The 16,559-nt window shown below is 34.7% G+C and overlaps 1 protein-coding gene across 7 annotated transcripts in view; it reads right to left on the bottom strand.

Annotated features, from left to right (window-relative positions):
* Window positions 1-16,559, bottom strand: part of dmxl1 (Dmx like 1) — a 94,813-nt gene that overhangs the window by 66,612 nt on the left and 11,642 nt on the right. The gene's annotated exons all lie outside the window — the stretch shown is intronic.

The raw sequence follows: 16,559 nt of genomic DNA, 5'->3' as shown, positions 1-16,559 counted from the left end.
TCACACCAGACCCTGGCAGCATATCAGCCCTACACTTACGTTTCTACACTGGTTGCCTGTAAAGTCACATATTCACTATAAGATCTTGTTACTGACTTTCAAGGCTCTAAAACAATCTGGCTCCATCATACATCTCTGAACTCCTGCATGTTTACACTCCCTTCCGTAGGCTCCGTTCAGCTGAGTCAGGTCCTCTACTCACTGTACCCAGGACTAAATCACTGATAATATTTTTGGTCACTGTGCCTTTTCTGTCGCTGCTCCAGTGTTATGGAATGTCCTTTCTCTGACTCTACGAGAGACAACTTCTTTTACCCTCTTCAAATCTAAACTTCAAACTTACCGTTTTTTGACCAAGGTCTTTTTCGGATTCCCTACATCTGTAAAAACCTACATGGCTTGTTTATTTTTTTTTCTTCATTTACTTTACTTTTTTGTCTTTTTCTTTATTCACAATGCACAGCATCCTTGGATTTGTTAAGGTGTTTTACAAATAAAAGTTAATATTATATAGATTAACAAAGCCAACAGAAAAATAGTCCGGACGTTAAAAAAAAAACCCATCAACTTTGGCTTTGTTGGTTACAAAGACATGGAAATATAACCAACAAATCGAAAAACATAAAAAATAAATACCCCATATCAAAGGAAAACAAAAAGCATCACAGAATGTGAATACTGGGTATGCACAAGTACACTATGTAGACAAACACATGAAAAATTGTACATCACCCAACAGGGGGTAAAAAGTTTAGCAGCACTACTTGGCACATTGAGTTTTCTTTGCCTAATTATTTTTGTCATCATTAATGATTATTCCTATCCTTAGAAAATCAGCCTAATTACTGGTCTGAAGTGTTTAGTTAACAGACCTGTTGTTTGTACAATGCATAGTATCATTAAGTTTTTTTTTTATGCACTGTTGACTTCATTACTGCAGTGCCAATGACTGCTACAGTATTTTAATTTGCAAAAATGTCAGGTATAGATGAGTACCTTTCAGAGAAAAAAGATGAAAGCAAAAAGCGTGTAGTATGATTAATAGGATTAAGAATTGAAAGTCTTGTATTTACAGTTTCCTTCAGTTATAAGCCTTACAAACCTGACAAATTTCAGTTTTTCAAATAATTAAAATTGCACTGAAACACCTACACTACTTTGCCATTGAAGAAAATGTATTCAGAAAAATAAGGGAAGATGCTTAAAATGTATTTAAGGTAATGGCACTCCCCTGGAGATGAGCCCTACAGCATAGACATCGTGGGTTTGAGGCTAAGCTATACAGTATGCATTAACCAGCTACAACCAAGATTACAAAGTGGCATGCACATCTGGTCACGCACCACTGAGAGTGGGTGTGCTTGCGACAGCCAAGGCCACCTCAGCTTGACATACAAGAGCAAACCTTGGTAAATGTCAGCCACCTGTGAGCTTGCAGTTTCATCAGTAAGACATGCATCATGCTTCTCCAAGCCGATACTTCCTCTCTTTCAAGGCACAGTGGAGTTTGCAATGACTCAAAGGGTGATAAAGCTCAGCATGTTATTGAGGGGGGCATGTGCAGCAAGATTAATGAATTTAAACATAAATAATTCAAACCTTGAATGGTATAAAATAGCAATGATTTGTAGAGATTTCAAATTTCTAGAAAAATGGGAAAAGGTCTTTGCTTTATCTCTTATTCGTCTCTATCCATAATATGAACTGTGAAGGACAGCACTGAAAACAATTGTCAAGGATAAACAGCAGGACTCTGTTTAATGGATCCAAACCACCTACTACTCTTGGTCACTATCCATGTTTTTCTGCCTATTTAACTCCTTTGATCCAAGATATATATGCTGAAGGACAAAGCAACAAATGGAATAGTTTAACTCTCGCATCAATAGCTCATTGGACACACATAATGGTATTTACATTTAAAATAGTGAGCAGATACATCTGTTGATTGTTTGAGTAGTATTGTTCCTTGGGATAGCAAAATACTGAGCTAAAGTCACAGGATTTCATAGCCAGATACTAACTTTTCATTTTAACTGTGTGCCATGTAACAGACTGAAAACTTAAGTTTCTAAAAAGTAAACTTATCATTTCTATTTACGTCCTGTTACATCCCTTTACCCCTAGACACTTGGGGTCATAACAATTCTGTTTTATAGCTATGCATAAAATTTTTGATTAAATACATTTAAGAGAAGCACTCAGGAAAAATGTAAGGAGGAAATCTTATTGTAGTGTATTAAGACTACATTTTACAGCACCATCTTTAGAACATTTATTTAATATGTATATTTCAATGAAAGTGAGTAAATGCAAGTATTGAGTAAGTCATTTTTACCAACACATCTGATCAATTCAAAACATAGCCAGATACACAAATAGGTAATACTGTATTTCTGCTACAGTAAAACTTTAGGTGTTAAGACCCTGATCTCAGTTTGGCAAAGAAATATTATAAACAGCAGGCAGTATCTTCCATTGATCTCTTCAGTGTGGAAATGGTAGTAAGTGTTAGCTATGCATATTGTACTCTCTGTTCTTGAAGGGTCTGGCAGCAGAAACAGTATCAATATCATTTGAAAGGATTTAAATGTCACAACAGTGCATATCTGATGAGTGCACTCTTATTTTTGCCTTTATAGTCAAAATGACCAAGACAGCTGAAATACTGCAGCTTTTTGGCCAGACAGGTTTTACTACCAGACAGCTAAAAGTTTACAAGCATTAGCACAGGCAGCCTTTTTTCTTAATGTCCTAATTCTTCATACGCTCATAAACACACAGGGCACAATGTGGACTTTCGCATAACTAAAACAGTATGAGGCTTTGCATTTTGGAAGATTTTGTATTGTAATATAATCTGGATCTGATAACTTAAGACACTAACGTAACAATGGGTCTACAGACCAACATTTAATGAGTTCATATTGTGGTATCATTAGATATTGAGCTCTGGTCTAAAAAAAAAGATAACAGTACAGGAGAAGAAAACAAACATGAATAAAATATTTTTGGAGAATAACGGTAGTAGCAATATTTTTATTTTGAGGATATGCACTTATATTTGGGAACATATGCAGTGATTCACATGAATGTTGCTATTACTTTAAAAACTTTATACAATTATTATGCAACACCCACCACATATAAACAATATTAGCATTACATGCTGTTCACATTTCTGCATCTCCAGTCAAAAGAAAGAATTTGTACGTCTCATTATTCTACATCCTACTCATCGCCTACTGAATTATCTTTAAGGAACAAAGAGCAACACACATTACACTCAATTGTGTTTCAGAGGAGTAACAAAAGACTGAACATGATTCATTAATATCTCAGTATCAGGCTCTAAACCTTTTCTGCAGTGAAGAGCAGTAGTGACATTTCATGGTGCTTTTTCATGTTACTTGTTTGTTGTCCATTTCTGATTTCAATGGATTCTGAGATGGTATTACATTGGCGCAGTGGCTGGCATTGCAGCCTCACAGAGCTGGGGCCCAGGGTTCAATTCCAGACATGGAGTGCTATTTGCATGTTCTCGTGTTTGTATGGGGTTCTTCTTGGTATTCGAGTTTCCTACCACAGGCCAAAAAAATACTGGTAGGTTAACTGGCTTCTGGGAAAACTGGCCCTGGTGCGAGTGTGTGTGTCTGCCCTGTGATGGACTTTCACACACCGTCTTTATTTTCATGGCAATCAAAACTCACACAATGTAAAATCTATGTTACTCGTGGGGTCTATGTATGCAAAATAATCAATCCTTTCTGATCAAGCATATTTGGTGGCTCACACAAAGTGTAACTAAAACAAATAAATCCCCCAATACTCTATGTCAAGATTTAGTTTTATTCTTATTTGAGTTTTGCACATCACATGATAGGGGAATATGCGAGATATATGCCATTAAAAGGTTCATATTAAAAGCAAATTAAGAACAAAACTCACCCTTCTTGTTCTATATGGCAATATACTCACACCCCAGAGTTCTGTCAATTTAGCTTGTCTATAAGGGATATTGATCTAAACCTACTGTACTAAAAGTACATTACTATAAGAAAATACAGTAGTTTAGAAGTCAAAACACACAAATGAAATAGTTTTAGTACAGGTGAATCAATTTTTCATTTTGTTGCAATCAAATTGAACAGATCAAAAGAGTTACATTTACCACAGTTAAATTGCTTACTTTTCAAGAACAATCAATATAAAACATGACTTTAGTTTACTTTAAAATTGAGTTATCTGCTGTTTGTGAATGACTTATAACAAAATTATAAAAGCTATATCTAATATTGTTTTAACATTTATTCAAGTAAAAAACTGAATATCTTTATTGCACATACGTACAGTACAAGCTGTAAATAGTTTTGTCTCTGTCTTTAACCAAAACTTCCTGCTTTTGTTTAGTGCAATAAAGTATGTAGTCAAGGAACATATGCATTCAAAACTATCTAAAAATTGACTCTTCCCTTCAATCATGAATGTGTCATTACAGATTCATAAGATTTTCCATTCAGAGCTCAAGCAAACTGTGAGAAAGAGGAACTGAACTGGCCAAGCTGAAGGGCTACCCAGTGAGACAAAGAGATTCTGACTCTAGCTCCCAACTTCATAATTATCCAGTTTTTCATAATGAAATCTTATCACAGGGCTAGCTGATCAATATAAATCAATTAATGCTGGATCAACATTAGCAGTTTTGAGGTATGAAAAATTCAAATTTCAAAGCATGATAATCATACTTTTATGCACAGAAAAGCCTGCTCCTTTTTAAGAAACAGAAAACAGGAGTCCTTTGCTGACAATTTTAATCTGAAGACAAAATTTCAATATAACTGTTAAATAAATATATTAATAAATATATTGTATAAGTATAGTAGTATTGCTTATATAAGTATATTTGGTATAACTTGGTTATGCACATTCCAAAATAACTTTATCAAAGACTGCTGAAAATCAGCTGATAATGACAAGTGATCAGTCATGCACAAAATGGCAAAAGGTTCTATTTTTAAGGGAAAATGATTAACTGCTATAGATCAATTCAATTTGGCTACTAAAATGAAAATACTGTCATCCAGTTTGAAGAATTAATAGTGAACCACAGAACTTTAAAATAATCTAGGTCAGTGGTGCACAGAAGGTCACAATGTCCCCAAAACATAAATATTTTCATTCCATCTCTGCCATCACAAATTAAGTGATCTAAATTATCTCAAAGGGATGAGTTTAGCACTCATCTTCAAGAGTCAGGATTTTAAGCTGGGGAGGATTTAGAAAGACCTAGAAACCTTTCTGGATTGTGGTCCTCAAGGACTTGAATAGTGACACCTAAAATCTAACATTACAGCACCTTGATACCCATTTGATGAAAGAGCATAATAAATTTTAATTTTATATAGGGGTTCAAAAATAAATAGCCCTCTATAATTCTAAACGTAGACTTCCAAGAAAAGTTGCATATCTGACAAGAATATTTGAGGTAATGTCCAGTCAAATGAAAGTTGAGAAATCATCTGAAACAGCAAATGGCTATCCTCATGAATCTCTACAACATTGGAGCATGTGATAATGTATCATAAGGAACATACAAGCAAAATGGCAAAAATAGCCTCTATCTTTTGTAATGTATTCTTACTCATACCATGTTACTTTTTAACTCTCTGTAACCTTCCCTTGGGGTAGATCTTGAACTATCTGATCTGGAGTTATCAAATATGTTATATGATACAGGAATAGTTTTCTACATATTTGAAATAGATAACATTATACAACACTAAATGTAACATAACACAATAATAGCAGTACTTGTATTTGATTACAAAGTTACAGTTTTATACACCATAGCATACAGTGGTGTGAAAAAGTGTTTGCACCCTTCCTGATTTCTTATTTTTTTGCATGTTTGTCACACTGAAATGTTTCAGATCATCAAACAAATTGAAATATTAGACAAAGATAACACAAGTAAACACAAAATGCAGTTTTTAAATGAAGGTTTTTATTATTAAGGGGAAAAAAAATCCAAACCTACATGGCCCTGTGTGAAAAAGTGATTGCCCCCCCTGTTAAAACATAAATCAACTGTGGTTTATCACATCTTTGGAAAGCTGAGTTCAATTTCTCTAGCCACACCCAGGCCTGATTACTGCCACACCTGTTCTCAATCAAGAAATCACTTAAATAGGACCAGCCTGACAAAGTGAAGTAGACCAAAAGATCCTCATAAAACTAGACATCATGCTGCGATCCAAAGAAATTCAGGAACAAATGAGAAACAGAGTCATTGAGATTTATCAGTCTGGAAAAGGTTATAAAGCCATTTCTAAAGCTTTGGGACTCCAGCGAACCACAGTGAGAGCCATTATCCACAAATGGCGAAAACATGGAACAGTGGTGAACCTTCCCAGGAGTGGCCGGCCGACCAAAATTACCCCAAGAGCGCAGCAACGACTCATCCAAGAGGTCACAAAAAACCCCACAACAACATCCAAAGAACTGCAGGCTTCACTTGCCTCAGTTAAGGTCAGTGTTCATGACTCCACCATAAGAAAGAGACTGGGCAAAAATGGCCTGCATGGCAGAGTTCCAAGACGAAAACCACTGCTGAGCAAAAGGAACAAAGGCTCGTCTTTTGCCAGAAAACATCTTGATGATCCCCAAGACTTTTGGGAAAATACTCTGTGGACTGACGAGACAAAAGTTGAACTTTTTGGAAGGTGTGTCCCATTACATCTGGCGTAAAAGTAACACAGCATTTCAGAAAAGGAACATCATACCAACAGTAAAATATGGTGGTGGTAGTGTGATGGTCTGGGGCTGTTTTGCTGCTTCAGGACCTGGAAGACCTGCTGTGGTAAATGGAACCATGAATTCTGCTGTCTACCAAAAAATCCTGAAGGAGAATGTCCGGCCATCTGTTCATGACCTCAAGCTGAAGCGCATTTGGGTTCTGCAGCAGGACAATGATCCAAAACACACCAGCAAGTCCACCTCTGAATGGCTTAAGAAAAACAAAATGAAGACTTTGGAGTGGCCTAGTCAAAGTCCTGACCTGAATCCGATTGAGATGTTGTGGCATGACCTTAAAAAAGCGGTTAAGGCTCGAAAACCCTCCAATGTGGCTGAATTACAACAATTCTGCAAAGATGAGTGGGCCAAAATTCCTCCACAGCGCTGTAAAAGACTCATTGCCAGTTATTGCAAACGCTTGATTGCAGTTGTTGCTGCTAAGGGTGGCCCAACCAGTTATTAGGTTTAGGGGGCAATCACTTTTTCACACAGGGCCATGTAGGTTTGGATTTTTTTTTTCCCTTAATAATAAAAACCTTCATTTAAAAACTGCATTTTGTGTTTACTTGTGTTATCTTTGTCTAATATTTCAATTTGTATGATGATCTGAAACATTTCAGTGTGACAAACATGCAAAAAAATAAGAAATCAGGAAGGGGGCAAACACTTTTTCACACCACTGTATGTGCAGGGAATTTAGAACATACTGTAAAATAATTACGTAAAGTACTTGAGATCACAGGCATTTCCCAAGTAGTTGAAAAGACAGCTTTTATCTTCTACGGAAAAAGATCAAATAAAAGAACAAGAAAACAAGCAAAAATGTTCACAGCTAGCAATGATCGTAAAACATACACTCCTATGTGTATGTATATATTTAAAATGCTTTTAGAGGTATAGGCTGAAATGCAATGTACAACTAAAATGAATGAAAAATAAAAAAAGGTTAGTTGGTTCTAAAACGTTGCCTTAATGATTAAGAAAATACATTTATTTCAGGAATGTGCCAAAAAAAATTGCTTCCTAAGATGTTTAGAATGAAATGTATCCCCAGTGAGGTAAACTTGTTGTTCAAAATAATTTAAAAGGCATACTTTGTCAGAGTTTCTTTTTGGTTAAAAATAATTTGTGTTCTGTCCACTCAAATCATGGGCTTATGATGTAAATCAATTCTTAATACAAATAATAAAAACTTGAAAACATATTTATTTTCATGTTTGTTATTTTATTCCAAAATAAAACAGCAAGGAGCTTTTAGCTACACTAAATATTTAGCCCACAATGTGACTGAAAATGCAAAGGTTGTTATGATAAAAACCTGTGGCTTCTGTAGCCTAGGGATGATGACTCACCTAACTACAGTAACAATGCTTTTGAGTCCTGTGCAGACTGCAAATGAAGCTAAATTACAGCCTCTATGACATATAGAACCAACAAATACTGCAGAGTGCCCAACATAAAACAATATGATAAAATAAAATATTTTGCCTCATTATCAAGGTATCATCTATATATATTTAAAATTGATTTAATATTACAATATTTCAAAAGGGTAACTGTTCAATGGCAACAAATATGTGGCAATATGTTTACAAAGAGAGTAAAATGTAATCCTAGTACCAGAATATATACAATTGGCAATCTTAAAAACAAACACTCCTTGTTTTCAGAGTGCTACAAATACAATTTTGCAAAAAAATGCATATAATTAGGATGTCTGGAAATTCATTTTGGGTTCTAGGTTATGCAACTGAAAAGAACTAAAGATAAAAATATCCATTCTTTAAACAAAATGTATAAATGTATGGCTTGATACCTTTCTAATGGATTCTAATGGAAACAATTATTTCAGGCATAACACATCTTAACTTCACAATTATAAATTATGCCGCCTATAATCAGAGGTTGTGATATGCCTCTGAAAATGTTACTGTCCCCCTCCACTTTTCCTTCTGATCCTTATCTCCTGAGTGGGAAAAGACAAAAACTGAGGAAACAAATGCCTGCTAAGCAATGTTACTGTGATACATGCCGAGAAAAGGCACACCTGTTTATTCACGTTCACTCATGTTGTAATAATATCATGGTCAAGGGAAAGGCACAGGCAGCATATTCTGGGAAAAGCACTGACTCCAGAACTGTTACCTACTCAAATATCAGAAATCATGACATTTACACAGATGTTGCAATGCAGTGTGTAAAAATCAGGAGGAACAACATAAAATGATATAATGGAAGACCCAAAAACCTAAGTTAAAGTCATCAGTACTCAGAACTGCCAGTGTCCAATACAGGTATTACTAGAATGGAAATCTCACTGGTAAACATCACTGGATAACGAACAGTTTGAATATTATACTGAATGTCAACCTTATGCATATTTCTAAGTGATGGTGTACACTGTTTCTTGATCTTATTTACCTACGGTAAAGGAATTACACACTATTTCAGTGCGTAATGGAGCAGAAGATTATTATGGGAATTTAATCTCACTGCTTTGTACATTGCTGATAAGATTTGGGACCTGAGCTACACCTTTTATTACAGCTATATCAAAATTAATCCTAGAATCTTTAAACTGCTGTATATAATACTGTTATCTCACAGCAGGCTTCATCCACAGGGTTCTGCGTTAATCTGGGATCAACAACATGCACTGGCCACAGAATTACAGGATCTTTACCTAATCAATCATCAGTGGAACAAACTGGGTACATGTGTATGTCAAACCAGCTTCCACCAGATAGTGCTGCTGTTGTGGCAGGTGCTTTAAACACTGATTACAGGAAAAACCGGTAGCCAAAGCAAGTCTGTGTCTTTGTATTTTGCATTATAGTTTGCATGCTTATATAGGGATACCTAACTAAACATGTCATGTAACCCATACAGCATATTACTGTGCTGAGAATGGTCAGATCAGAAACAATTACAAAGCTGATGAAATGTTACATTAAAAAAAAACAAGAATGAATATTACTGTATCCCATGTACTCCTGCTCTTAAATCTGGGTTAAATAAAGGGAAAGATCAGGGAAGAGACTAACTCTTGAGCCATACAGAAACCCTGCTGTTTAAACTTCTTTAGGACCCAAGGTGCTCATCATTCACATATCAGTGTGTAAATGTGTGCAGTGTGTACATCATTAGGAAAAACAGTTACAAAGACTACTACATTTATTTTTTTAAAAGAGTGCCAAATCAGATGTAAACAGTAGGCTTAGTTGTCATTAGCTGGTATTCCAGGTGGGAGTTGCAACTCTTCCTGAACACGAGGGTGGTGGGTTCACATTATCACAGCTGGGACTCTGTGTTGTAGGAGGATTAACACAGCATGTGTTAGAAAATAACTAACCGTTATTTCATTTCTTTCTATGTCTCCGCAACTTATCCAAATTATATTCTGTTACTGCTCCAAAACACAATGAAATGAGTTTTTGCAAATGTTAATAAAAACAAAATCATAGAAAGTGTAATAAGAAACCTGACCATTTAATCACCGTTACAAAAGATCACAATTGTAGATCCTTTCATTCTATGACGTGTGCTAGCATAGTTTTTTATGCGATTCCTGTTTGCAATTTGTTAAAAAGCAATACTGGCTAAGTTACACAAAACATACTGTAACAAATTACAAAGACTGACAAAGTAAGTTGTGTTCAAGCATAGATTTAAGATTACATACTTTTGGAATATTCCACACAGTAGAAAGAAACATTCTCTTGCTTAAAAGCTTCTGCACCCACATAAGAAATTCAAGTCATGTACATTTATCACATGTTTTACAACCTAGGACCCAGTGATTCTTATCTCTTGAATCGTGTTATATTTCACAAAAAAATGCATTTGCAATGCAAGAGGATGCACACTACAGTGAAAGGAGAGAAAGAATAGTTGTCTGCTTATCTCAGGTATGCTCCATTATATCTCATAGAAGAACATTGTCTTCTAGTGCAGTATGTTACATTGGGCACAACCATATTCACTGTGACTAAAAGCACCAAGGAACACCCTTCCAGCAACATTCCATACACTATAATCAAAATATACAAAAGAAAGATTTGTTCATATGAAAATGTAAAACTATTATAATAAACGAGAAAGGCTGCCTGTTGAGCAGAACACAAGATGGCTTGCTGTCAGTTTGAAATCAAAAGAAATGAATGAATTGTGTTAAATAATTAAATGGACAAACACTGAAGATATAATAAATTTGCTCTGTAACAATCATCTGCTTTGACATTAATTCTGACAGGCCAGAACACATAAAGGACAACTGAAAAATTCAATGGAGAACATGGAGGACCTAAAAAAATGAAACCTACAATACTAAACGTTAATTATTATGGATGAAAATGTTTGAATGTACTGTAGTACAGTATGACATAATGGCTGTACCTACAGTACAACTCGAAGGCCGTGGGCTCAGTTCCACAGTGGCTGAACACAGACGTATCTTTCAGCAAGGTAAATTGCTCAAATTAATTCAGTAAAATACAGTTTTATAAGTGGGAGTAACTCTAAGTTGCTTGGGATAAATAGAAATCATTTAACTAAATGTCAAATCAACAAAATTATGTTTGATTAATGTTATTGTGGTAAAAATCCAATTCTACAGAAAAAAAACTTTGTGCTATATAACGCCAATGCACAACCTATAAAAGGTATGAGTTAGTGATCTTTGCTTGCATAGGTTTTTGAAGAGTATCATGATCTTTTTTTTTTAGTTTCACCTTGCAAGCTAAAGAGCATTTTACTGTCTTTTTTAAGGTTACACTAAGCCATTACATCTCAAGGCAATATTCCAAAGGATTTATGAAACTTTCAAAACTGCAGTGCTATTAAATGCAAGTATAAATTCAAGGTAATATCCCAGTATTCAGAAAAATATACAACATATACATCTTCTGACATGTATTTCCTTGAACAAATATCCATTGATGTTTTATATCTTACGTTATGATTGCTAAAAACACCAGGCTGCATTGTTATGCAGCAAAGGTTGTATAACAATAGCCCTGTCAGCACTATATTTTAGAACACTAAGGTAATAAAGAGTACTGTCACCCTGTACTTCAGTTGTATATTAATTACCAAAATGGAACGTTGTGCCATTCTATAGTATTTACCTGCCTGCAAATGTTTTATGGCAGTATTTTAAAATCAGCATATCTGCACATAGAACAAAATGGAGGCAAAATATCACAACAGACTTGCTGCGGAAAATACTGAGAGAATTCCGTGTAAAATGTTGAATTCAAAGGTCTTTCTAACAATCTGATCATAGCATATTGCAAGATATCTACCACATTACCACATGTCAGCTAAAACAATGAACCAATCCTTCCACATCCATTAGTGCGTTTAGGGTAACAATTACTAAAATCACAATAGTGAATTAATAATTATCTCCATTAAAAGGAATTGAAAAACAGCAAGAAGTATACTGGTGCAACCAGGTTTTCTGATGTTGACACTGGCACAGAGGAGGAATTTCAGAGGTCTTTAGGGGTCTGACTTCACTTCAACTGTTCTTTTGCAAATTATAGGACTTTCTATACATATAAACATGCATATGTATATAGTACACAATTATTTTTTTTTCAATAAACCACGCGACAAGACAAAAGATTAAGGTTAGGCAGCATGCTGGCATTGCCAGGATGGCAGAGGTACGTAGTGGAGTAAGAGGTATGCAGTGTTGTCCTAATAAGGGCCTTTCAAGATAAAGTTGGATAGCATCTATTACTCAATGTCACAACTGGCAAGTTGGTTGAATGGCTGCTGTCTGTATTTTGTAACATTTATCTTAAAATTATAAGAAGGAACAACCACATACAAACTACACAGAAAAAGGTCCCCCAGCCCATAATAAAACCTTGAAACCCAGAGTTGATGACAGATGAGCTAAATGCCATGCCAAACTACTAGTCATTAACACAGTTAAGGATTCACAGAATTTAAACAGTAGACATTGATGAATCATTAATAATAATAAAAACAACATTAAACAATATTATTTATAAAATTGAAGGTCAAGAGTGTACTTTAGGACACTGGGTAGAATTTATATTTTTAAGAATTGTATATAAACAAATTAATATACATATTATTATTTTTATCCTTCTTTTCTTTAAGTGACAATAATTTCTTTTAAGCAAATAATTTTGAAGCAGCATCAAAAACTAGTGTTACTCATAACAGAAGCTCGAAATACAGCCTTTAAGGCAGTGATTATCACTAACTTTTTTTCAGAAAAAGACTTAAAATTCCCATCCACAACAATTATAAAATCCACTCAATCTAAAGAAAGCCGTTCAGTGCAACAGTGCAACTTGGGACATTTTTCTTTTCTTAAGAAGTTGCATATCCATAGAAGATGACAATGTTAGAGATAAAAGGTAAGACAACTACAGCAGTAAATAACAGAGCAAAAACAAGGTTTTTTTGTAAGCAAATGCATTTGGATGAAGAAAACAAAGAAACAGGTTTACCAGGAAAAAACTAAAACTAACCAGAAAAACTGAAACCACGCATCTTACTGCAGGCAAAAGAAAGCCTGCAACACAACCAGTTTCTGTTTGTTTCTTATCAAAACAAAAAAGATTTGGACTTTCAGAGTACAATTTGGTTACCACCCAAAGCTTGTTCTACCTGACTGTAATTTGTGCGAAAAAATAAGAAGAATTTAAGCTTGTGGCTTGTTTCAAGTGTTTCTGTGGGATTTACAGAGATGTACCTTACCACATAACTGTCACAGAGAAGTACTGTACCACATATCTGTCACAGAGAACATTTGTCATTATGTAAAAAAGTAGTGTAGCCCATGTACAGTACACAGCAGAAACACACTTCATTCATACATATAAATTATTTTTGTAAAGCCTACTTCCTTTACCATACTGGAGAGTCTTGCTTTTTGTTTCAGTTCATGAATCAGATTTAGTATCTTGGTAAACTGTATTACCATGACAAAAAGCAGTACTGTACCAACAAAATGTGCATTTTCCCCTCATTTGCATGCACCAAATGTTATTCGGGGGAAAACATGAATGGTAAATATCTATGTTTTCAATACTTAATGTTGTTTTGCTCTATTGTTGTGATTGATGTGTCAGATGTGTCGGTAACTTAATCATTTTAATTTATACATGTACTGTATATTTGTTTTATTTTTCCAAGCATTGTGATGAAATCTAGAGTTTTCATTGCTGACAATATTGCAGGTACAAATTTAATTTAATTATTTGGTCACAATTAGTGCTAATGGAATTGATTTTGTTAGCCAGTAACTTTAAACTACATTTTTTCCCATTTCAGATCATGACCTAAGAAAATGGCTCCAGCTCAAAAACCTGAATTTTTATCAGGAACTAGGAGAAACAATAAGTAAGCCTTGCAGAATTAGTTACTTGGCTTGCAATATTGCCTTATACTTCCTTCCTACAAATCATTTTAGAAATCCGAGGGATTAGATTCTGGGATAAGTCTGTTGTTAGTACTTACATAAGATTATATTTCTCCATTGCAACATTATTTCTCCATTAATGGCAACATTTGCTATAGTAAAGTATCAGTATACATCAAGTTATTACAATTGTCCCTTTTCCATATTTATCAGTTTCAGAATATTGCATGTATTAGTATATTGAGAATACTGCTTTTGTTTACTTTTTGTAGCGAGTCTCAAGTGTTTTATTTTTGAACAGCACATTGCTTATTTTCATCTGTTTTGTTTGCTGTTTATAATTGGATACCAGTTTAGTTGCAGATGTAGGCTCTGAGATGTACAGTATGGACAAAATCTATTTAGTCCCTTTTTTCACCTCCAGATGTGTCTTTATGCACTTGAAAGAAATTCCCCATATATTTCTAATGTGTCAGGAATTTAAAAAACATATGGCATATTTAAATTTCAGTCCATTTGCTGCCATGTTACATAAAGAGTTTTGGGAGTGTGAGATCCTCACATTAATTAGGTAGTTCCTACAAAATGAGCTAGATGCGTTGAATGAACTATTTGTGCATATTCTTTTTTTCTTATTTCTATTACTGTAAAATTAAAATATTGAACATCTGAAAGAAATTTCCATTTTTCCCACAAAAGCAATAGAGATGCATGTCAATAATTAAAAAACAGACAAATCTGATCAATTTTACAGATTCAATTTATAAGACAACAATAGTGTGCCTGGAAAGCACTTCTCCTATACCATGAGCTAATCAAGGTGAAGCACTGCATTACTGTAATATACTGCAGAGTACAACAGAGTAGAGTAAAATGAGATTTTTTTTTATTTTTACTTAGGTAACTAATAAATAAAATGTGAAGATGCCTACATTTCAATGTGCAACATTAAACTAGGATAATTATGGAGTCTTGAAGTTAATACACATTTCTTTCAGTTTTCAAATCACGTGAACACACCCTGTTATCAATACTGACCACGTAAGGGTGTCTACGGTCTGTAACAGCTGTTTCAGATAATGAATGACTGTGTATGAGCCCCTTTGTTGCTGTTCTTTCTTAATTTTACAAGATGTAGAAAAACACCTAAAAATCCTTTTCTAAGAGGGCACATCTTAAAAGTCAAGCCAGATATCACAATTGCATTATTGTTATTTTCATTATTTTGAATTGCAAATGTGTAGTAAATTTGCTTGCATTAAAAAGAAAATGCACTACTTTGCAAAATATTCTGTTATTTGTTTAACCTACTCAGCAAAGAATCTGCATATATAGTACAATGAAAACATGGCTAAGGTACAAGTATCTAACAGTTAGAGGGTGAGGAAAAACGTTATTACACTACTTAAGCACCCACAATATCACACCATCTGTGGAATGTAACAACACAAATGAAATGCTACAGTGTAACAACTTTAAGTCAAGCTATTTAATTGGGTAATTGGTCTCTCCATACAGTACATCAGATTACTTGGGTATATAGTAATTCTAGGTCAGCAATAATTTTATTGTTCCAATTAATCTAATTATTGTAAGATTTTCAAATGCATTTCTTTTTGTGGTACTTAAAATTCTGAGGTATTTTTTGCAGATTTTACATTCACCATTTTGAATTTATTATTCAGCCTGAATTACTGATTGTGAACACCTTGAGAAAGATGAAGGCAACCATTTAGGTGTCCTTCAAAATGTTTGTCTAACCAACAAAAGGTTTTCACTGTACAAGCCAGGAATTCACAGAGCAAGGCTCTCATGAAGGTTTATGACACATTAGGACCTTACAGATGATTCTCCAAAACTATACCAACCCAAACAGATGCAGTGTTTGCTGGTGGTTAAGGTCCTCCTGACTTCTAACACTTTGGCACATCTCTCCCCAAGAGACCCCCAGGAGACCCCAGGTACAGATGGGCCATACTTCTGTCATATTTACAAACGGCTACATGTAAACAGTCTGATATCAGTGTTTCCCTGCCACACACTTTACTTAATAGTAGAAACAATATATACAGTATTCCCTATGCAAAAGCAGCAGAAGCATCTGCTTAATGTGAATTAATGTGAATTTTATCAAACAAAATAATGCATTGGGCTCTGTTTAAACAAACAAAATTCTTGAAATCTGTAAATCTATGCACAGTTTAACTCTGTGCTCTGCATTTTATGTAGCAGCAATAACATCCATTTGATTGGCTTATTAGCATGGCTTCTAAATCTATAGCAGCTATATCAACCTGCAGGGAGACCTCCTGGGAAAGCTAAGGTTGCTGCTGGAAGAGGTGTCTGTGTGAGTCCTAAT

The sequence above is a fragment of the Atractosteus spatula genome, chromosome 3 (assembly GCF_055471065.1).
Source record: "Atractosteus spatula isolate fAtrSpa1 chromosome 3, fAtrSpa1.hap1, whole genome shotgun sequence".
Classification (NCBI taxonomy): Eukaryota; Metazoa; Chordata; class Actinopteri; order Semionotiformes; family Lepisosteidae; genus Atractosteus; species Atractosteus spatula.
Note: the sequence above shows the minus strand (reverse complement) of the source record. Positions and strands in the feature narration are given on the sequence as shown.